Source organism: Oryctolagus cuniculus, chromosome 15, assembly GCF_051225735.1.
Source record: "Oryctolagus cuniculus isolate XC-2025 breed Fujian yellow rabbit chromosome 15, ASM5122573v1, whole genome shotgun sequence".
Lineage (NCBI taxonomy): Eukaryota > Metazoa > Chordata > Mammalia > Lagomorpha > Leporidae > Oryctolagus > Oryctolagus cuniculus.
In genome coordinates, this window is record NC_142881.1 from 10,262,371 (window position 1) to 10,287,152 (window position 24,782).

Sequence of the window (24,782 nt, forward strand, 5' to 3'; positions counted from 1 at the left end):
CGCGTGGCTCAAAGCTCCAGCCCTTAAACCACACGGGTAGCCTTGCTGGCAGGACCAGCCCCAACCCAGAGTGATCGTGGGAGGAACTCAGATGCGGCCCAAGGCTCGGAACCCACAGCAGAAGCCCCAATTCAGATGTCCTGCTCGCAGGCTGTGTAAGACCAGTGAAGTCATTTGGCCCCACAGGAGGGACTTGAAATTCAGTCAATCTATAGCAGGCTGATTTTTTAAGTCGATAATTTTGTATGGCCTGTGGATGACAACGTAAGTATCCAAATGGCTCTTGGCAGACAAAAGGTTTCCTTCCCCTGAATAGTGCAAGGGTTTAGAAACTCCGCCTCAGGAACTAAGGACAAAGGCCACCCAACTACCTCACCTTATGTTCTCTCGCCAGGCTCTTTGTTTTCTCAAGGGCCCAGTTTGGGTCCAGAATTCACTTAGTGTAGTAAACCATACGTCCAAGAGGTAGAAATTGAGCTCTTAGGAGAAATCATTAAAAAGAGTTTTGGAGGGGGAGGGGAAGGTAGACCCCTCTCCCCGTGGGTGTCTACGAGACCCTGATTAGTGGCATCCATTCAGTATTCCAGCTCCTGGGAGCCAACAGACCCGGACCCTAGTCTCAGTGATTTCCTTGCATAAAAAATGCAATTTCTATATTACTAATAGAAGGATCCAATACATCCTTGAAACTCTGTCAGAGCTGAAATAAGCTGTGTCAAATCTGTCAGAAACAAGACAGAGAGGCTGGCAGAGGGTGGGACCTGCACAAGACCATGTATTTCAGCAAAATTACATCACTTTCTTAAAACAACTGAACTTGCTTCAATCCTGCCAAGACAACAGAAAGGACTGATTAGGTGACGTTCAAGTTCTCAACTTCACAAAACACTCAGGAAAATGTATGTTTAGGAAAACACCCTCTACTTGGAAGATTCTAAAGTCAAAAATAGCCAAGGATACAAAGGAAAAAGACTGGGTACGTTTGAAATATCGGAATAAATTGTGATTTCACTTAACAAAGAAAAAGCTAAAGACACGAGATGGCACTTTTCTGCCTGAAAACAGAGGTAAGTGAACACCACAGAAGCAAGGAGAAATTCTGTGCACTTGCTAATACCTGAGGACGGGCATTTGCCGTGATTCTGCAAGGCTTTAGTCCCTGACCCCACACAAGCTGCCGGGCCCGGACTGTTCACTAAGCGAGCTGTTAACGAAGCTTTGAGAAACGAGTGAACGTGCGGATGCTCAGAATCTGGTTACATGTATGTCACACCTTCCCTTTTCCCACATCAAGTCCAGCTGGAAAGAAAAGATGGATACCCGTAAAGCAACAAAGGGTACCTCACAGCCTCACACTGGCTCAACCCACACGGGCTCACACCACTATTGGCAGTCTCAGTAAGTACCGGGGCTACAGGCACCCTCTTTGTCAATGCTGTATTTATATAAGGCCATGGATGTTTCCCCCTTCATCCTAATTACAAGGAACAATATCAAATTTCTCTTCCTCTTTTAATAAATTGTATTCATTTATTTATTTTTATTTATTTGAAAGGCAGAGACACAGAGACAGAAGGATAGAGAGAGAGATCTTCACCCACTTGTTCACTCCTCAAATGCCCACGATAGATCTGACTGGACCAGGCCATTGCAAGGAGCCTGGAATTCAGACCCGGTCTTCCACATGAGTGGTCGGGACACGAGTACTTGAGCCATCACCAGCTGCCACCTGGGTGCACCTTAGCAGGAAGTCTGGAATCTGAAGCAGAGGCGGGGCCGAGGACACCCAGGTGCTCTGATATGGGGTGTGGGTGTCTCAAGTGGAGTCTTAACCAAGGCATCATGCACCCACTCTGATGTTTCCTTTCTTAGGAGTCCAGTGACAGAGCTTGGGCAAGAGGTTGAGCCAGCACTAGAGCTAAGGAGCAAGGACGGCAGCAGGTCAAGGTCACTCCCTCTGGTGATACAGGGGCAGCAAGGTCCTGCTGTTAGTTTGGCTGCAGGCAGCACTACACAGCTGGCGAGATACACCCCTAAGCAGGTGCAGTTGTATCCCCTTTGTGCTTTTTCCAGATGTGCTGGCGCTAAGCTGCACACAGTCACGATGCACAGAGCATGGTAAGAGACTGTAAGGCGACTGCAGGAAGCCAAGAGAGTGGTGATTCTGCCATGTGTCAGGGCCGCAGCTCAACCTTGCCATTGAATCAAAAGGATGATTCGGTCCAGAACTGGCAACTCGGAATCTCTCAGACGTCCACCAAGCAGCACCACCATTTAGACTTTAACACAAAATGTGCTAAAAGAGACAGAGAAGGCCATTATGTAATGATTAAGGGATCAATTCAACAGGAAGACGTGCCTATAATAAACGTATATGCTCCCAATGTCAAGGTCCCTGGCTATTTAAAACAAACGTTAGTGGATATAAAGGGAGACATATATTCCAATACAATAGTAGTGGGGGACTTCAACACCCCACTTTTATCAGTGGACAGATCAACTAGATAGAAAATCAACAAAGGAAAAACAGAGCTAATCTACCCTATGGACCAAATGGACCTAACTGATATCAACGGACCATTTCATCCCACAATTGAAGAGTACACATTCTTTTCATAAATGCCTAGAACTTTCTCTAGGGTAGACCATATGCTAGCCCATAAAGCAAGTTTCATCAAATTAAAAAAAGTGAAGTCATATCATGTATCTTTTTTGACCATAATGGAATCAAGCTGGAAATTAGCAACTGAAGAATCTAGAAAATATGCAAACACATGGAGACTGAACAACATGGAATGAACAGTGGGTTATAGAAGAAATCAAAAGGGAAATAAAAAATTCCTGGAAATGAATGAAGATGACAATACAACACCTTCATGGGAGAACCAAAAGAAGCTCCTGGCTCCGGGCTTGTGTCAGCTCAGCTCTGGTGGTGCAGAGAGTGAACAAGCAGATGGAAGACCTTTCTCTCTGTTTCTCCCTCTCTCTCTAAAATTTTACCTCTCAAATAAATAAATAAAATCTTAAAATAAAAATGGGAAGTTTATAGCAATTATTGCCTACATAAAAAAATTGGAAAGGCATCAAATAAATGAGTTATCAACATATCTCAAGGACCTAGAAAAACAACAAACCAAACCCAAAATTAGTATGAGAAAAGCAATAATCAAAATTAGAGAATAAACAAACAAAATTGAAACAAAAAATACAAAAGATCAATGAAACGAATAGATGGTTTTTTGAAAAAATAAACAAAATTGATACACCATTGGCTTAATTAACCAAAATAAATAAATAAATAAATAAATAAGGAGGGAGAAGACTCAAACCAATAAAATCAGACTTGAAAAAGGAGATGTTACAACAGATACCGCAGAAATAATAAGAACCATCAGGAATTACTACAAATAGCTATATGACAACAATTTGGAAAAGCTAGAAGAGAGGGGTAGATTCCTGAACACATACAATCTACCAAAATTAAGTCATGAAGACATAGAAAATCTAAGCAGACCAATAACCAAAAACAGAGATTGAATCACTAATAAAGACCCTCCCTATAAAGAAAAGCCCAGGACCATATAACTTCACTGCCAAATTCTACCAGACTTTAAAAAATGAACTAATTCCAATTCACCTCAAACTATTCAAAACAATTGAATGAGGAGAATTCTGCCAAACTCCTTCTTGGAGGCCAGCAGCACCTTAATTCCAAAACCAGAGACAGATACAACAATGAAAGAGAACTATAGAACAATGTCAGTGATGAACATAGATGCAAAAATTCTCCACAAAATACTAGCTAATTGAATCCAACAATACATCAGAAAGATAATTCTGGACTAAGTGGGATTTTTTTTTTTAATTTTTTACAGGCAGAGTGGACAGTGAGAGAGACAGAGAGAAAGGTCTTCCTTTGCCGTTGGTTCACCCTCCAATGGCCGCCATGGCCAGCGTGCCGTGGCCAGCACACCATGCTGATCCGATGGCAGGAGCCAGGTGCTTCTCCTGGTCTCCCATGGGGTGCAGGGCCCAAGGACTTGGGCCATCCTCCACTGCCTTCCCTGGCCACATCAGAGAGCTGGCCTGGAAGAGGGGCAACCGGGACAGAATCCGGCGCCCTGACCGGGACTAGAACCCGGTGTGCCGGTGCCGCAAGGCGGAAGATTAGCCTAGTGAGCCATGGCACCGGCCACTAAGTGGTATTTATCCCAGGTAAGCAGGGATGGTTCAACAAATGCAAATCAATAAATGTGATGCATCACACTAACGAATTAAAGAATAAAACCTATATGATTACCTCAATAGATGCAGAGAAAGCATTTGATAAAATATAACATCTTTTAATGATAAAAACCTTAAGTAAATTGAGTATAGAAAGAATATTCCTCAATACAATTAAGGCAACATATGACAAACCCACAGCCAGCCGTATATTAAACAGGGTAAAGTTAGAAACATTTCCACTAAGATCCAGAGCCAAAGGAGCCCACTTTTCCAAGCTATTCAGTATAGTCTTGGAAGTTCTATCCAGAGTCATTGGGCAAGAAAAAGAAATCAAAGTGATACAAATTGGAAAGGAGAAAGTAAAAATGTTCATGTTTGCAGATGACATGATTCTATATACAGGGGAACCAAAGTCTCCACTAAGAAACTATTGGAACTTGTAAGAGAGTTTGTTAAATTTGTAGGATATAAATCAACACATTAAACTCAATAGCCTTTGAATAGGCAGATAATGCCATGGCTGAAAAAGAACTTATAAGATCAGTCACACACACAAGAGCTACAAAAAATTTAAATACCTTTGAATAAATTTAACCAAGCAGGTGAACAATCTCTATGATGAAAGTTACAAAACATTAAAGAAAGAAATAGAAGACTCAACAAAATAAAAAAATCTCCATGTTCATGGATTGGAATAATTAATACTATTAAAATGTCCATACTCCTCAAAGCAATTTACAGATTTGATGCAATCCCAACCAAAATACCAATGATATTCTTCTCAGATCTAGAAAAAATGATGCTAACGTATGAAAACACAAGAGACAACACAAATAGCTAAATAGCTAAATAGACAACACAAATAGCTAAAGTAATCTTATACAAGAAAAACAGAGGCATCACAACACCAAATTTTAAGACATATCAAAGGGTATTTATAATCAAAACAGCCTAGTACTGGCACAAAAATAGACATGTAGACTAATAGAACAGAATATAAATCCCAGAAGCCAATCCATGCATCTACAACCAATTTATCTTTGACAAAGGAGCTAAAATCAATCCCTAGAGAAAGGACGGTCTCTTCAACAAGAGACTGGGATAATTGGATCTTTGCATGCAGGAGAATGCGAAAGAACTCCTTACCTTATACTTTATACAAAAGTCAACTCAAAAAGGATCAAGAATCTAATTCTATAACCTGTTACCATCAAATTACTAGAGGATAACTCTGGGGAAACTCAGCAAGACATTGGTATAGGCAGAGAAGTTCTGGAAAATACGTCAGACGCACAGGTGATCAAAGCAAAAATAGACAAATGGGATTACCTCAAGCTAAGAAGCTTCTGCACTGCAAAGTAAACACTCAACAAGGAAGAGGCAACTGACAGAAAGGGACAGAATATTTGGAAATTACGCAACCAATAAAGGATTAATATCCAAAATCTATAAACAGTTCAAGAAACTCAACAACAACAAAACAAACAATCCAGTCAAGCAATGAGTGAAGGAATTGAACAGGCATTTTTCAAAAGATGCAATTCAAATGGCTAACAGACACACGAGAAAATGCTCAAGATCACTAACTATCTGGGAAATGCAAATCAAAACCATAATAAGATTTCACCTTACACCAGGAAGGATGGCTATCATACAGAAATCAATAAACAATAAATGGTGTTGAGGATGTGAGGAGAAAGGTACCCTAATCCACGGCTGGTGGGAATGTAAACTGGTGCAGTTATGGAAGACAGTATGGAAATTTCTCCAAAATCTGAAAGTAGATCTACCATATGACTCAGCCATCCCTTTCCTGGGAATTTACCCAAACAAATGAAATCAGCATAGGAAAGAGTTATCTGTACCCCACCCCATGTGAATCGCAATTCAATTCACAAAGCTAAGAAATGTTATCAACCCAGATGTCCACCAGCTGATGACTGGATGAAGAAAGTATGGAATACATACACTATGTCTTTTGCAACAAAATGGATGCAACTGGAAACTGTTATAATTAGTTAAACAATCCAGTCCCCAAAAGACAAATATCATATATTTCCTCTGATACAGTAACCGAGTACCAAAAATGTAATGTACATGAGCAAAATTGACAGTTTGAGATTTGACTATCATTTATAGCCCTTGTCTCTATTGTTGAGGAACAATGTTTTTTTCTTCTTGCTATTTGTTGAATTCTTTACTCAGTAGATATTAAACTTATGATTATAAAATAAACTGAACATTATTGTAAAAATTAAAAGAATAAAGAAGGAAGGAGAAGGGAACGTGGGAGCATGAGAAGGAGGGATGCATTTTGCCATTCTACCCACATTCAATCAGCAGATATTAAAAGCAGAAATATTGTTTTTACATCATTTTGAGATGGAAGTTTGGACGTGTGAACTCCAGAAGTGTTTGCCATTAACATGGGGGTCTGCCCCGGTCCTCTCAAGGCTGGGAATTGCTTGTTCACAGGTTTGGTGACCCAGTGAGAAAGCTTTCCTCAAATCGTAGGAGTTCACAGAACTCAATCAACAAGCACAGGATCGCCTATCAGTGGAGCACTTTGGACGGGGCCTGGAGAGCCGGGCTCTCTGTTGATAGATCAGGAGAATAACAAATACACTCAGAAATGACTGCTACCAACAGACTCACAAAGCACATTTAAATAGGAATGGTTTTAAAACAGCAAGAACAACGTCTCATGGACTCTATTTTTCTGAGCAAAATGTCCACAGCTGTTCATCAGGATGGGTTCAGGGTTACTCATTCATTCGTTCAGGGGGCATTAGCAGGTGTCTTCCCCGAGCGCACTGTCCTGAAAGAAGACAGGAAAAGGTGGGGCCTTTTCCTCAAGGATTCTCATCTAGGGAGCAAGTGGAAGGTCATCCCTGACAAGCACCCACTGATCATCCCACAGATGTGCATGATTAGCAGAGACCCAAATGAGAAAGTGTCAAGGCCAAGGAGAGAAGCATGGTGGATGTGTCCCCGTAAACCAACAATGGAGAGAGACTGCAGCTGCTGGAGACCAGAGGGCTACCCGAAGGAAGCATCCTTTGATCTCCCCGTTAGGAAGGTCACTTTCTATTGCTTTTGGGAGAGAGGGGTGTCAGGTATGAGGCAAAGGACAGCACTGAGACTTGGGGTCTGCATGTGTCTCAGGGAGCCACGACACAGGTGCAAACATAAATGGTGTTTTGCATTTCCCCTTAGTCACTTGGTCCACGTCCACCAAGTGACGGCACAGGAGCCAAGGCGAGGTGAACTAGGGTTCACTGAGGGCTCCCCAGGTTTCTCCAGTCTATGCTGCAGAGAGGGCACGGGAAGGCCCTCAGCCCAGGTGTCCTTAGCTCCTTTCCCAGGTGCACGGCTATGTTCACACACCGGCACACTGGCACATGTACATACCCTCATTCTGAAGAGTCACCAGGAGGCCTCAGACTGACTCACAATACTTCTTGTCTGCCACTCTGTCCTGAAACTACAGGCCAGTGTCCACAGAGCTGGTGCTCTGGCTGATTCAAAGGGACAGCAGGCTTTTCCACCATGGAGGGATAGAGTGAGCTGTCTTTGTCACTCTGAAGCGAGGCTGTGCCCCTTGCCCAGGTAGAGGGACACCTATCTTTCTCTCAATTGCTACGTCTCCACCCAACAACATGCCACAGTGTCCCTCGTCACTTCCCTCTGACGCCATAGTTTCTGTGGACTGACACAGTCCTTGAGCTTACAAAAGACCACCCATGTCTGACACCATGCCCCATACCAGTCTTGTTTTGTCCATACAAACCTCACCCCCACCTCAAAACACGTGGGCAAAAGGCCTCTTGAAAGGAGACTGTTAGAAAGTGAATTATTGGAAAATAATTCAGATTCCCAGATTCAAGAGAAAGGAGTGAGAGACAGCTCACATCCTCCTGCCCCTGTTCACCACCAGTCCTCAATGGTCACTCCTTGGTCCTCAGCAATCCTCACTCGATAGGTTAGAGGAGGTGGCCAAGCACCGATACCCATCAACATGGCTTTAGATCATGCTAACATGCACTGGAGGCCAAGGACCACTAGGTGGGTACTCCTTACTACCAGGAGGAAGTCAACGTATTCTATCATCGCAAGCCCTCTGGAAAAGGAGAAAGCATCACAAACACAAAGGAATTTTAAAGATCAGTCATTGCATTACACCACAACATGCAGGTGGCGTGTGGGTCCCACGAACCCCAGTCTTCAGATGATTTTGAATCACATACACAGAGTGAAGAATCCGCGATCATCACAGGGTGCTGGCCTTGGATTCCACATTGTCTTACCCACAGCAAATTCACCAGGGAGAGACTGGAAAGACAGACTCTTTTCAACGGCTCAGCCGGGGGAAGGGCGCTAACGTGACAACCACGATGGAGATGGAAGGGAACTAAGAGCCGGCAGACTGTCAGTCCCAGTGGCCCTCGGGGCAAAACCCTTTCCCAGCACTGCTCCTGCTGGGAGGGTGCCGAGTGAGCCATCAGTCCTCATGGCCCATCATGTGCTGCCCTGCAGATGTGGTTGCCATTCTCCTTCCAGCAAGTGCCCGGCTCAAGAGGGGCAGAACAGCCCGGTGCAGGGTCCCAGCAGACATGCCTGCCCACATACACTTCATACGTTCCTGGTCATCTTCCAGATGCAAGAGGAAAATGATAGCCCCGTCCTGCTATTGGTTGCTTGCATTTTGAAACAGACACAGTTTTACAATACTTTTAAATGGTACCCAAAATAAAATCTTACCTCATTATTCAAACTTTCAAGAATATGCCCACAAAGCAGTACCTTGCTCCAAGTGGCTCAAAGAGCCATCAGACGCAGATCTCATTCTTTTAACCTCCCTGTAAGTACATTTCTATTACTGCTCAAATCTATGTTAATATCATAACGGCTCTACACTGCCAGCTAATGTGATGTATTATGAAGTATGAAGAACTGAGTAAGTTCCAGATTATGAGACTCAAATCTATTTTTAATGGGCACCTAAGCTTATATTTATATAAGGTTACCTTGCAATGAATCACAGAAATGAACCAGAAGTTTTTAAGTGCATATTTGAAAACTCCTAACAGCTCCAGAAAACCCAATAAATCAGATTGTCCAAATTAATAAATGATGGTTCATTTTACTTACACAAGAAAAATGCATTTTAAGTGAGTGTGAGCCAAAAAAATCTATATCTCTGTATATCACCTTTGAGCTCATTTGTCAAAAGGAGAAGAGGAACAAAAATAATGTGCTATATTACTGAGAAGTCTGTTGACTTGATTCTATTTCTCACAAATGAGGAATTTTATTCCAACAATGGAGACTGCGCATTGAACGGGAAGGTTGAGTTAAATATCCAAATAATTTAAATTGAATTACTATCTATTGGAAAGATTCTGACTATTAGATCAACTATGAGATAGAAATTAGTCAGGGCCAGTGCTGTGACATAGCAGGTAAAGCTGCCACTTGCAGTGCTGGCATCCCATATGGGCGCTGGTTCAAGTCCCGGCTGCTCCACTTCCGATGCAGCTCTCTGCTATGGCCTGGGAAAGCAGCAAAAGATGGCCCAAGTCCCTGGGCCCCTGCACCCACATGGGAGAACCGGAAGAAGCTCCTGGCTCCTGGCTTTGGATTGGCTCAGCCCCACCGTTGTGGTCATTTGGGGAGTGAACCAGCAGATGGAAGACCTCTCTCCCTCTTTTTCTCTCTGCCTCTGCCTCTCTGTAACTCTGCCTTTCACATAAATAAATAATTTTTTTAAAAAAAAAGAAAAGAAATTAGTCACAGAGCATAACTGCAGCCCTTGTCTTTTTAGTGTCTTCTTTCTGCTCCGGGATTGTCTCCACTCTCAGCACATCCACTTGTGGCTGAAAGATGTTGGTATTTCCTTTACTCTCTACCCCAAAAGATCAAGACTGCATTTTTCCCATGTAAAGAAGGAAACTGATTCTGCTGAGAGGAAACTAGAAGTTGCCATATTACTTGTAGAAATCTCCTTGTAATGAATCATTAGCTGCAAGTGGGCTTTTTCAAAGGCGTGGACCTGGCTGCCCACTCTCTGGACTTCCAGACACATTCAGCCAGGATGCTGAGGTGGCTCCTCCTCACAGCCACACCAGGGAATAACCTCAGATTTATGTCTGGACAGTTTCTGCTGCCCCCGCCCCATCTGCCTTCACCCTCCTCCCCCCTGCATTGCAGCCTGGGAGCCTCGGAAATGGGCGGCATCAATGGACATCCACTTGGCTCCACCACAAGAGGCGCCGCCAGCAAACAGAAGGAGGGAAAAAGTGAAGCAGAGGTTCACTCCTTCTTGCAGTAGCCTGCAGGTTTGGCTGTTCCCTCTATCAAGGGTCCCTCCTGCAGTTTGGCTGGTCCCTCCCCCAAAGGCCATGTCCTGGAGGGAGGTCCCTTCTTCCACCATCCACTCTTCCCTTCAGGTTCCAGTAAGAACCCCCGCCAAAGCCTCTTCAAGCTAAGCAGTGGCAGAAGCAACCCTACAGCTTTGCATCACCCATTGCTGCTTTCTCTTAACCCCGTCCACGCCTTCAAAATAGCCGCTTGGTTAAACACTCCTCCAGCCCTCCGTCTAAGCGCACCTTTGTGCTGGGCCCTAGCCAACCCACTTCATGAGTAGCTTCCTTTACAAACATGTGTACATGGTCCCCAGAAACTATTGCCAGTTTCTCTTTTCCAGCGGTAAGGGGAGATGAGGAGGCAAGGGCCAGCAGCAAACAGATATCTCCGGGAGACAGTCACCAAGACTTGATAAAGACAAAAGCTGGTGGTGTGGGACGATGAGGTCAGGGGAGCAAGATGGGGAGAGGCCGGTGAGGCACACACATCTGTGCTGCCACAGGGCAGGAGGGTGGCTTCCCACAGCAGAGGCAGTGATCCGGACACGGGGAGGGTTCGTGAGATTTTCTCGTGAGCTGAGCTCTTAGGATGTGAGTATTATTGTCTAAGTGCATTCCTCTTCATGTTTTAAGGAGAGAGTTTTGGAGACAGTGAGCACCTACAGATAGAGACAGAGTCACACGGGGTCAGATGCCAGCAGACAGGGACAGGCAGGGAGCAGCTCCGGCAGATGTCCCACTTTTTTCGGAGGTGTTTGATATCATGGCTGTCTCTGGGGTGCTCAGCACATTGAGAGGTGAGGGACAGGAGGCACAGACACGAGGTTTGAATCTGTGCGTGTGGAAGAGCTGAGAGGTAGCAGACAACCCGCAAACACTGCTCCCAGCCCTCCCTTCTCTGCTCACCTGATGACCACACTCAATGGTGCCGAGAGTTCTGGGCTCTGTGGTGAGCAGAGCTGTGCCAAGGCCCACAGACATGCAGTGCATGAGAAAAGAACTTCTCTGGCCAGAGACAAACATTTGCACTGGTTTGTTCCTGAGTGTGGTAGACTACATAGCCTGCAGCGTTTCTGAGGGGAGGGGAAGGCTGCCTTCTCGAAATCACAGCAATGTAATGACTGTAATAAATCACTATATAATTTTTTTTCAAAAACCATAATGTTGCTGGAATCCCGTAGGAGCATATAAAACCATGCTCAGGATTATTCCAGTTTGGAAAACTGGCTATAATGTCCCCTCCCTCCCACACCTGATGAGCCAAGCAGCCTCCCACCAAACCCTGGACCTGGCACAAACCATCTTCAGGTTTATTAAGATTTACCATAGGTTTTTCCAATGGCCCAAGAAATGTTACTTTGGTTGGTGACCCATAAGTCCCCAGAGGACAACGCCTTGAATTACTACTTGCTGGAATTGATACACACTGCAAGAGTATGTATTTGGACATGACCCTTATGGTTTCTCAAGTATTTTTCTACTTGATTTATGATTTTCCCTTACATGAACACATGTTCATAATCTACATTACCAGTGGTCTAATGATGTCATGTCAGATCCAAATGTCACCTCATTATTTCTGACATGTATGGAATGCACTACAGTAAGAGCCAACTGCAGACCAGAGAAATCTTAGGAATCCTTGCCTGCTACAACAGCTAATAAGCTCCGGCACAGTATACCCGAACACACTGGTGCTGCACAGTAGATGTATGTGTGTGTCTCTCCATAGCAGCAGGCCTCTCTGTTCACAGAGGTAAAGCAATCCAGCTGAGCATAGCTAGACACTGGAAGCTGTTCTGAATTTCCTGGCAAAAAGCCATGGGATTCATGAGCAGCATGATGACGCAAGCATCCAGTACACACAGAGACCTGTCCACTGATGGAGTCAATTTGGCTGAGCAGGGCTCTTGGTTCCTGAAGGGCCTTCTCTGCAAAGAGTCACCCAGAGGAGAAACCTGCCAGGATCTAAAAGGTGGAAGAGAAGCAGAGGCCATGCTTTCAGGAAACCATCACGGTATGCAAGGTGCGAACAGATGCAGAAGGATGGGCAAGTTCAAGTTTGCCCTTATTGGCTTTGCAATGTGCAACCAGCACTTCTTACCAACAGCAAGTCTAGAGCCAGCTCAAAGAAGAACAGCCTTCCATGAACCTCCCCCAGCCCTCCAGCAGTCCCCCTCCAGCCCTGGGTCATGCTGGACAGGTTCCCGACTTTGCCCACTCGTTCTGCATTGCCCAGCTTGTTTGTGCTTCTGTGGATGGGTTAACGACTTTCCTCGGACCTCCAGCTCCTCTCTCCAGATTCTCCCTCCAGTCTGAACACTGCTGTGCTCTAGAAGGGGCCTTGATGGGCCCCTGGTGTGAAATCAATGGAGGCAACCAGCGGGAGTCCATCCCTTCACCAGATTTATTGAGCATCTTCAAGGAGCTGGGCTCTGATTCTGGGGTAGAGCAGGAGAAAGAGCAGCTTGTGTCTGGTCCTCATAGAGCCTGCAACCCCATCGGAGGATACACAGATCTCATTCACACGGAGCACACAGATAACAGGTGCCGGGCTGAGTGCTTCACGTAAGCCACTTCATCTAATCCTCACAGGCACAGTACTATGATACAGGTATTTTGATTACCTCCATTTAGAGGTGTTAAGTTGATATTTCCATCCTTGAGTGATAAAATCTGTATGCAGTAAGCTGGACCCTGACTTAGCACGTAAACAAACCACAAACTCAACTGAGAATATTCATATAACAAGAGAGCCGAGTCTCAGTTCATCACAGCAGCTGAGCTTCAACCAATCCCAGGCTGCCAACTCATCACACCATGCACAAGTGACAAATCTTGACTGCAGCCAACCAGGTGTTTCTGTGGTCACCTCCTGCTCTCTGGCTATAAATACAACCTGTGCACATGGCAGGGCATTCCATTCTGGAATCTTTTTCTTGCTCATCTAACCACTGTTCAATTTAACTCATCTCAGACTTTTCCTTAATACAGCCAAGGAGACTAAGGCTCACTGAGGTTAAGAAGCTTGGAAGTCATGAACTCCAGAAAATAAATTGTGACCCATTCCACTCTCAGACTCCTTGTGCAGGAAGACACCAAGTCCAGAGCACCAGGAACGCAGAGCAAGAGGGAGCTGAACCTTGAGCAAGCGTCTTGGCTCAGAACTTTTAAATGACTCCAGTAGAGGAAAACACTTATCCTGGGGCAATGCTACTGTGGCATTCAAAAAAGACCAGCCTGGAGGGGACAAGGACAGCTATTGGGTCACAGGGACACGGCCACTGGGTCACAGGGACATAGCCGTTATAACGGCAAAGCAGGCCAGGCTCCAGTGAGTTGCTTTTATTTTGTTTGTTCTTTTAATGGAGTGAGATATTGCCATGAACCAGGCTCACAATGTATTATTTGATCTTTTCTCTTCCATCAGACAAATTGGAGGGAAGGGTAGTATAGGCACCCACTGCAAGAATACGCACCGCTAAATGGTGGTTCTTTGAGACTCGTGAGAGCAGTGGTGATTCCAGGAAATTCTCTCTCCAAGTCAGACATTTGATAGGATGTAGATTTTTAACAGTGAGGAGATATGCTTGGATAACCACAAAAACAATGAAGCTGCTGCTATGGCCAGGATCTTCTGTCATGGTATTGATTCAGTGAGAAGACCTTGTCAGAGCAAACATCACTTGTGCACAGGTAGGCTGTTGGCCCAGACCATGCCCTCCTCACATCCTGACCCCTCCCTGTGCCCTCATATACAGAAACCAGAGTTGAATTTACTGAAGTCCAAGTTCACCGGTAATTGATCTTGCCTTATACCTCTTTCTTAATTCAAATCAAGACCAAGCCATTCATCATTCCAGCCGAGTCCAGAAAAATTGCAGACACCAATCTTTTGAATGTTATCACCTGCTGCTTAGGAAATATTGAACCAAAAAACTTGACAGCAATTTCATTACAATTTGAAACTATCATTTATAACTTTTTTGTGGTCCTGTCACAAATAATCAGTAAAGACATATTATTCACACTGTGCTAATAATGAAAAGGACAGATTTGAGTTTGCTGATATTCTTCTTGGATTTATTATGCTTTCTCATGTCAAAGAAAATAATGTAACAGATGAGAGATGAATTTTCCTCATTGAAAGCATCAACAAGAGCCAGGAGTCTAACTGCATAGCTCCTTGGGAATTCATCGTTCTTTAATTAATAAGGTATTACAAGTATAAGGAACTTCCAGTTCCACTGTGTAATTTGGGTGGCAAGAAAATAAAAACAGATGTGCATAAATAATCTCACCTTTTGGTGAATCAAAGTGTAAAAAAGGCACAAAACTGTGGAACGAGACACATTGAATTATTCGTGTCTTCCCAGCCACTGGGCATTTGCATCTCCTGTCCAACTCTCAGTTCCTCGCACTACTCATTACTCCTGCTCTTCTCCTGCTCCCAGCTCTGCAGAACACAATCACAGCAGGGAGGAGCACGGGACCTTCTGTCCCAAACTCACAGTTCTGTAGAGTCCGCGTACTCGGAACTGCCACTGCTGCTGAGAGCTCCCTGTAGCCACGACATGTCCCTGTCGCCTCTGGCCCCTACGCCCAGCCCAGAGCATGGACTCAACGCTTGTTACCAGCAACCGAATGAGGCAGTGGCCAAGTTGAATCTCCAGCCTCGTCACCACCAGCTGCTTCACACTACACAAGCCATCAGCTGCTGTGAACGACTGTTTCCTCTTCTGTGACATGAAGAGAAGAGTTAGTGCACTGCCCGCTCAGAACTGCAGAAAGACCCAAGGCTATAATGGAAGGGAAAGCAATTTGGAAGGCATACACACACACACACACACACACACGATATATATTATGGGGGCCAGCACTGTGGCACAATAGGTTGATCCTCCGTGTGCAGTGCTGGCATCCCATATGGGCACCAGTTCTAGTCCTGGCTGCTCCTCTTCCGATCCAGCTCTCTGCTGTGGCCTGGGAAAGCAATAGAAGATGGCCCAAGTCCTTGGGCCCCTGCACCCACGTGGGAGACCAGGAAGAAGCTCCTGGATCCTGGCTTCAGACAGGCTCAGCTCTGGCCATTGCAGCCATTTGGGGAGTGAACCAGCTGAAGGAAGACCTTTCTCTCTGTCTCTCCCTCTCATTGTAACTCTACCTCTCAAATAAATAAAATCTTTAAATATTATATATATTTGTGTGTGTATATATATATTTATATATGTAAAATGGGATGGACTAATCAGCACTCCATTCAGAGCAAGTGTGAATTTCATCTAAGGGGAAGAAAAAGCATGGTTTTCTGATCTTCTAAATTCTTTCCAATTCATTCACGCCCAAATGTAAAACAAACCTCTCTCTATTTATGTTAATACATCTCTCTTGTATGTGAATTTAAAATCTTGATGAACCATCTATAAGCTGTTGGCTGCCTTATGCAAAATCTCCCAGCTGTCTCTCAGTATGTGTGTAACAGGTAGAACAGCATTATATACACAGGATGCTTCAAAAAAAAGTTTGTTGAAAGATGAATTAAAAAGATAAGTTTGGGTACAAAAGTTTTTGGAATCCACGCATCATTTTTTCACAATACACATTTTCATGAACTTTTTTAAAAGACTCCTATATCTAGCATTTTATTGGAAAACTAAAAGAAGAGAAAATCAGAAAGTATATTTTCTTCAACAAGAAGATTATTGTTTTTCAAACTCATGTCTTCTGTTGTCTCACTGAAAAATTCTTGAGAAAATGCAGACTTTTTTCACAGATTTGAGTTTGTTTTCTAGAACATTTCCACTCTGTTTCCCAGTTTTCTGGTCTTTTTATCACTTTCAACCAAAAAGTAACGACCATGAGTGTTGCAGACCTAATTATCCCTGAGGTTAAAATTTCCAATGCAGAGGCTAATGTTTCGAAAGTAGCAATGAGTAAGCAGATGGACTGCTTATGGGAAAATACGAATGAAAATGACACAGCTCGCTTTATACTCTTCCTTGGGCAAAAGAACTCCTCACCACATTATTAATGTTATAAATGAATCCAGCTTGAGGGCTTGGCAAAGAAATATCTGCAGAGAGAGAGGGGTGAGTAGGAGGAAAGAATTAAATGAGGATGAAGAACAGTGCTGTGGGCAGAGGAGTTGACGGGGGCATGGAGCAGGGTCTCAGTGACAGCTTCCTGCCACCGCCAATGGAAACAGTCCCCCCTGCATGTATTGTAAATTCTCCTAATAGTCATGAGAGTAGACAAAGCAGCACTGAGCACAGGAACTGGGGTCCCAGGTGACGACACTGGGAAGGCTCCTTCTGCAGACCTCTGGATCCCCGCGTGCGATGTGGCCACTGTGCACTGCCTCCCTTTGTGGTAATGGGATATCAAACACAACTCTGGGTACAAGTTCAACGGGAAACAGCAAGTGTTCTCACTGAGCTGGTAGCCCTTCAAAGCCGTGTGGAGGACAAGAGCGCAGCAAACAGTCCACTTTGTCTTACCCTTTGCAATTGCCGAGACTTCAGTATTTGCAAATTAAGCTATTTTGTTCCTCCTTTTTTTTCAGTGAAATAAATGAACCACCAGTTACAACGCTACATTACAGACAGTGCAGAACCGACTAATTTGATTATTCTTGGCAGTTAACCAGCTTTCAATTTTTGGACTTATTACTTACCAATGGCTATTTATATACCCCATTCTTTAGTTTCCATAACACTCAAGAAATTTCCATGCATATAGGACAAAAGATTATATCCCCAAAAGTTTCTATTTTAAATATTAAAATTTATGGTCTAATGTTAAGCTTTCTGGATAGCAGCTGTTAAAAATGATCATTTACTCAGATAAGGAAAAAACTTCAAGATCAGGGCCAAAGTACCTGGGTTTCCAGATTCAAGCGTATCATCTCTTCTCCCCAAGCCTCCACATCTCCCTAAGCTAACTCTGAAGTTTATTAGATCTGAGTACAAAGAATCTTCACAGTAAAGAAGTCAAAATGTAGCTGCTTCCATATTGTATTAAAAAGGATTAGAAGGGCTGGCGTTGTGGCATAGCAGGTAAAGCCATTACCTGCATGCTGGCATTCCATATGAGCACCAGTTCGCATCCCAGCTGCTCCTCTTCCAATCCAGCTCTCTGCTGTGGCCTGGGAAAGTAGTAGAAGATGATCCAAGCGCTTGGGCCCCTGTATCCACATGGGAGACCCAGAAGAATCTCCTGGTTCCTGACTTTGGATTGGCCCAGCTCTGGCTATTGCAGCCATTTGGGGAGTGAACCAGCAGATGGAAGGCCTTTCTTTCTGTCTCTCCCTCTCTCTGTAACTCTGCCTCTCAAATAAATAAATGAATTTTTTTAAAAAAAGGACTAGAAGACTGCCTCCAAGCCTGGTAGAAAAGGTACAGAGATTCACGAACAGCGTCTGAAATCATCATACAAGGCAGGAGATACAGGACCACTGCCCTGGAAATGGCTGGAGGGAAGGGTGCTTATCTGAAGAAGAGACACTAGGCTGTCTCCAGCTGCAAGGACTGCAAGAGAGGAAATCCATAGATTGGGCCAAGGGGGAAGGGGAAGAAGCAACACTCTTGGAGGGGAGCCAATGTTGTGCAAACCATATGAGCATCAGTTCTTGCCCCAGCTACTCCACTTCCCATCCGGCTCCCTGCTAATGGTCTGGGGATGGCCCAGCTGATTGGGTTCCTGCAGCCCACGTAGAAAACCAGGCTGAAGCTCTTGGCTCCTGGCTTCAGCCTGGCCCAACCCCAGGCCATTGGAGCCATCTGGAAAACGAACCAGCAGATGGTTCTCTCCCTCTCCACCTCTCTTTTTCCCTCTCTCCCCCTCTCCCTCTCTGTCAGTAACTCTGACATTCAAAATAAATAAATAAATTTTAAAAATTACTCCTATAGGGGATAAGACTATTTTACCCTAAAATAGGCCATTTTGGCACAAGGATTATTTTGAGGTGAGGATGCTCAAGAAATAGCAGATGCCAAAGCAACTCTGCCTCAACCCGTCCTGACCCCTGGTTTGCCTGTGAGCTGAGGCCCTGGATCACTAGGGACAGCTGCAGTTTCTTACCAGGCCAGAGATGACACCATGAGGAGCAAGAGCAGTCTATATAACAAATCGTATGTAAGTATCCCTCATCTTCTCTTTGTTTCCCCTTCATATTTATCTTCCCACAACTGCTGTCTTTGGAAGCCTAACCCCCATTGCGTTGACTTGCTAACTCCGTAGATTCATTTTCATTTGTTAAAACGCTATATAAGCCCCAGTTCTAACCATCCCTTTGCGTCACTGAGTTCCTCCCACTTATGTGCACAATCATGTCTTAATAAACTCTTTTTCTCTTATTAGTCTGCCTTCTGCCAATTTAATTTCCAGGATTCCAGCCAGACAACCTAGGGATTGAAGGAAACTATTTTTCTGCCTCCAAATCATCCCCTAAAAAGATTCTATTCAAGATCAAGAGCTCTGTCCCCTTCATCAAAAGTTGCATCACCACCCATACCTGGGCTTGGCTGTTTATGCTTAAGGTATCTGAGTAGAGGAGCTAAAAATGTTCTAAATGTCAGACAATTTGGGTTTTAAAAAGATCCAGAAAAGTGCTATGCTATAGTCATAGGCACAAAGCAAGAACGCAGAGTATTCTCTGTTGACCCCAACAGAACTCCAGAAAGACAGATGGAACATGCGTGTGGGGAAGGAGGCCTGGCCACGCCCCAAGGACAGGAGTGACAGGACCTCCACGCCACTGCACCTTGATACTTCAAGTCATTACGGTTGGGTATTGGGAAAAGTTTTCAATCAGCAATAATGGCGCCTCAGGTAAACCTCATTGGCTGCAATACTGCCACTGAACAAAGCTTGCACCTTGATACTTCAAGGCGACCTACTGCAGGTAGCATCCTGGACCCTCCTGAGACTCACGAGTCAGGATCTGTGGGGTGAGGCCCAGGAATCTGGTGTAGCAGGCCCTCCAGGGGGCGCCATCTGCCCTCAAGTCTGAGAAGCCTCCCCCTAACACAGGATTTGGCTCCTCCCCTGGATCTGACTGAAAGATCCTGCCACATAGCAAAGCTCAGACCTGTGGTCTCTCATCAGCTACAAAATCAACACAGAACAGCACCTACCCAGTCCCACCATGTTGGTTTGCTCATAGACGCTCTTTTGTCCCCAGCCTTCTGGGTTCTTGGTTTAGCACTTGCCTGGCTGGGCTCCCAGCAGAGCAACTTCTTGGTGAGCCACACATCCCTGAGCGGCTAGAAGGTCTCTCAAATCTTGCTCTTTTGCCACACTGTGAAATAGCCCACAGAGCAGCATCGTGGAAACTTCTGGACAGGGTCCTCCGACTTCAGTGCACATAAAGAACCAGTGGGGATTTGTTTAGATGCAGATTCCTGGCCCCATTCCTAGAGACTGCGATTTTGTTCATCTGTGTGAGTCCTCGGAATGTGGATGCTTTGCCATCTGGTACCTGCGGAGCAGGTGTTCTGAGGGGCCCTGCTTGAAGAAGCTCGTCACCAGGTGCTGCATCATCATGGGGCAACACTGGGAGTAACGCATTCCCACCCTCCCTGGAATGAACTCGTAGCTCTTTCTGACTTGCGTTTCATGATATCCATCAAACAAGTTAATGCCAACCATGAATTAACGACTTCTAAGCAATCTGTGTAGGTGGCTGCCTGTGTAATCAATCTTAATTCACAAACAGTGCTGAGTGCCCACACAAGGGTAATGATGTGCCCAACTGCACACATAAATCTCTCAAATGGAAATTAAGCGGGTGGATGTAACGCTCCAGCGGGCATTACTCAGTGTCCCGAGGGTGGCTTAGGTTGACAGGATTGAAGCTGAAAAATCAATCGGACAATCGAGAGAGTACCTGGGCTGCCCTACTCACAGACACACCTGATTGCAAAGTCAGTGCAGGAACCTGGGGTAGAGAACTCTCTCCTCGGTGAGGCATGTGTGCTGTGGACCTGGAGACCCTCAGGAGGGCTGAGGCAACTTTGGAAAGGAGGGTAGTAGGACTGGAAGGATGCCCATCCCATGCCTCAGGCAAAGCCCTCTCCTCCTGGCTAGAAATGGCTGTTACTTGGAAGGCAGAATCCCCATGTTACCGAGGTCGTGGATCTCTAACACGCCTTCTGGGTGGTTCCGTTGCCTCATCTGCTCCCTAGTGGTTGCAGTGACCCGGCTCTGCCCTCATCATCCACAGAGACTGTCCCCAGAACAGTTATGTGACCCAAGCAGAGCCGGTCAGAAGCCCCCTGTGCTGTTTCACACCAGGTGCTTGGCGGCGGGAGCTCTGGGGGCTGTTTGGAGCAGCCACTGGCCACTTTGATTGCCACGTGCAGAGTTAGCTTAAGAAGAAAGCAAGATAGAAGCAGTAGAGCTAACAGCCAAGATCTATCCCTGGATTTCTGTAAGTCAAGGCACTTATTTGCAACCTGAGCTACTTTTAGTTGGGTCCCTGTTCCTTCAAACCAATAAATTCCTAACTAAAGCATGCACCTCATTGTAATGTCTGCACATGCTTGGTCTAGGCAAGGGTGAGAATCTGGAGTATCTGCTGCCCATCTCAAGCCAATCACAAGGTTATCCAGCCGGCCTCAGCGAGCGCAGGCTACCATAACTGCTGAGGTGGCAGAAATGCTACTTTCCAGAGAGCACACCTATGTGGGTCATGTGATCCGAATGTGTATGGCCAACACACCATGTGCCAACAAGGGAGACAGGAAAAGGACCAGGAAATTTGAAAAGACTGAGCACATAGGTTCTAGAAAGCAAGAGGGAATCTGGCCAAGGGTGGACCTCCCCAGCATCCAGCAGCGAGAGGCTGTGGGCATCACCGTTTGCAACTTAAAGGATGTGTGATGTGAGCACATGGATGCCCCAGGACACCCAGTTCTAGAGACCCAGCACCACAGGGAACCTCCATCTGTGCTCCGGATGGGGAATGAGAAGGTCTGAGGGCAGCTGACCCAGGGTTCTGGGTAACACAGCTGGCAGCTCACTGACTGATACCCACCAAGCAGCTCTGCACCCCAGGTCCGGAGGCATAGTCTGCATTGTCCCACAGGCCGAAAGCCACAGCATAAAATAGACACATCTCTCACACACAGCACGGTCTCCTTGCAGATCCTGCCTCGCTGTCCTTTATGTGACTCCAGCTGCCTTCTGGGCAACTTGCCCCTTCTTCCTCCTCCCCCCTGCGGCAATGACACTGCCTCCAAGCAGCCTTCCGGAACCTCCTCTGTGAGTGAATCACTCCTCGCTTATCGCTGTGCCTCGTTAGTGCTGACTTGCTGCGTCCTCGCGCCATACTTAGCTGCTGAGTGATGTCTCTCCCAGGAGGTTGCAGCCCCAACCGCAGGGCCATCGTTTAGTGAACATCTATCTCAACCCCTTCTCCCAGAGTCTAGCAAAATGCCCACATGTGGTGAATATGTAATAAGTGCCTGTGGCACGAAACGAGCTGAATCTCACGTTACCCAGACTGCAGGCCACACAACCCGGCAGCTCCAAGCAGCGAGAGAAAGAACAGCCCTCGCAGCGGGCACACGATGGGAATAAACAGGTGCGCTCCCTCCCACGGGGGGCTGGGTGTCAGCAGAGCTCTTCCCAGTGACTTCTGGAGACCTAGGGCCCTGCATTTTCCAAAGCCCATGGTCTCTCCCCCACGTCCATCTCCAAGCAGAGTGCAGGAGGCCGACTTCCAGATAATTACATGAGCTCAGATCACTCAATTGGCTTCTGTGAAATTGACTATAAAGAGGGAAATCATCAAGCATAAAGATCCCAGGAAAATTACCCTAAAGTACCGCATCCGGCCCAGCCTGGGAGAGAGCTTACTGCTCGTGAGCAGCCGTGAGCCCCCAGCTCTCCTGGGCACCTGAGGCAGGGGGCAGCTTCAGGGGCAGGCCTGGGCCTGGGCACCTGCATTTTAACAACCATTCCGTGCTTTGATGCAGGCGGTGAGAAACACATCTGCAGGGCAGCACTGTTCCGCCCTAGGGTCCCCATCATGGAAGACACAGCTGTGTGACAGCTGGTGCTGTGCTCAGAGGTCCATGAGGAGAGGGTACGGAGTGGGGGAAGGGGCACAGAGATCCAGGCCTGGAAGGAGTTCCCACGCTCTCAGTCCCAGGATCTGCCTCCATCTGCAGTAGGCATGAACAGCTCTCCATGGACCACAGACTCGACTTGCATTTCTACCAGCATGGAGCATAGTTGCACAGGAAACCTGGGCCAGAGATTTCGTAGTCAAGGTTTCTTTAATCTTGGAAGAACCCTGGAGGTCCAAGTCAGTGCCAACTTGGATTCTGGACGATGTGCAAACTTGAACCAGGAGCTGGAAGCAAGCACAGAGCTGCGAGGCACTTTGCTTGCTCCAGGTAGACCCTAGACTACTCCTGGGGGGTCCTCAAGGTGCAGGTCTTTCCCCATGGTCAAGCAGGACTCGACTGCCATCGAAGTGCCAAGGGTCATTTCTTTATTTTTCTTTTTCTCTTTATTTATTGGACAGATAGAGTTAGACAGTGAGAGAGAGAGAGACAGAGAGAAAGGTCTTCCTTTACCATTGGTTCACCCCCCAAATGGCTGCTACAGCCAGTGCTACGCCGATCTGAAGCCAGGAGCCAGGTGCTTCTCCTGGTCTCCCATGCAGGTGCAGGGACCAAGGACTTGGACCATCCTCCACTGCCCTCCCAGGCCACAGCAGAGAGCTGGACTGGAAGAGGAGCAACTGGGACAGAATCCGGCGCCCCAACCGGGACTAGAACCTGGGGTGCCGGCACTGCAGGCAGAGGATTAGCCTAGTGAGCCACGTCACCAGCCCCTGGGTCATTTCTTTCCATATCCAAGCAAGCTCATTATGTGAGTCTCTACAGAAGTGTTGAAACATCATTATCAGGGAACATGACTGACAGGTGCCTGCTCTCCAGGGGCTTATGCCCTGATGGAAGACACGGAGGCAGACAAATGAACAGAGGCAGCTCTGCCAGTCCATCCAGGCTGCTCTAACAGAACACCATGGACTGTGTGGCTTAGAGACACCAGTAACTTATTTCTCACGGTTCTGGAGGCCAGGTAGTCCGGTGCCCACAGCCTCAGAGTCAGGTGAGGGCCCGGTCTCGATGCTGCCTCCTTACTGTCCCCCTGCCTGGTAGAATGAGCCCCCATCCTCAGAGCACCAACCCCGTCACTAGGGAGGACTCCACTCTCCCGACCTCACAACCTCCCCCAAGCCCCGCCTCCTCACTCCATCACAGTGTGGGGTTAGGGTTCAGTATGCAGGTATGGAGCAAACAAACGGTCAGACCATGGCACTGTCCCATGCCGAAGGCTGCAGGAGGAACATAAAATGGGCCGTGTGGTCAGTGCGACTGGGGACACACTACATTTCAGGAACATCTTCTCTGAAAAGGTGACTTTAAAGAGCCAGCGACACAAAGATCCAGAAAGAGAAAATATAAAGTTCAGAACAAGTACACAGAGGCCAGCTCATGGCAAGCCCTGTAAGCCAGGGTTGGTTTGGATAATTTTAGAAATGGCAGCACCAGGAGAGGAGACAATTTGGCAAAATGCCTCAAACCACCTCCACCCTGCTTCCTGATTTCCCCCATTGCCTAACATTTCCTCGAGAGGCATTGTGTCCAGCAAAAACCAAGCCTGTGTCTCTCAGCACCCTCTGCAGACAAGAGCAGCTGCATTTTAATCCATGAACCATCAAGTCCTGGTCTATGATTGACCCACAAGTAGAAAGAAGTTGTTGGGCAGAAAACAGGAGTGAGAGCTTCAGTTTCCTGCATGGGGGGAGAGGTATAGGAGGAGGCTAAGTCAGTTGATGAGTATCTTTGCCCTTCTTAGTTCCTCTTTCTGCCTGGAACTTGGATGTGATAGCCAAAGCTCCAGTGGCAGAAGTGTGGTCAAGAGACTACCTTAAGATTTAAAGCCCTGTGGCGTAGTAGGTAGAGCCACCGCCTGCAGTGCCAGCATCCCATCTGGGCGCCTGTTCAAGTCCCAGCTGCTCCTCTTCTGATGCAGCTCCCTGCTGAATGGCCTAGGAAAGGAATGGAAGATGGCTCAAGTCCTCAGGCCCCTGCACCCCTGAAGGAGACCTGGAAGAAGCTCCTGGCTTCGGATCAGCGCAGCTCCGGCCATTGCGGCCAATTGGGGAGTGAA

General features: G+C 46.3%; 1 long non-coding RNA gene and 1 pseudogene across 1 annotated transcript in view; both read right to left on the reverse strand.

Annotated features, from left to right (window-relative positions):
- The window catches only part of LOC149121904 (uncharacterized), a 76,889-nt gene that overhangs the window by 5,302 nt on the left and 46,805 nt on the right, over positions 1–24,782 (reverse strand). The window lies entirely within an intron of this gene.
- LOC127484308 (U4 spliceosomal RNA) lies at positions 19,351–19,461 on the reverse strand (annotated as a pseudogene).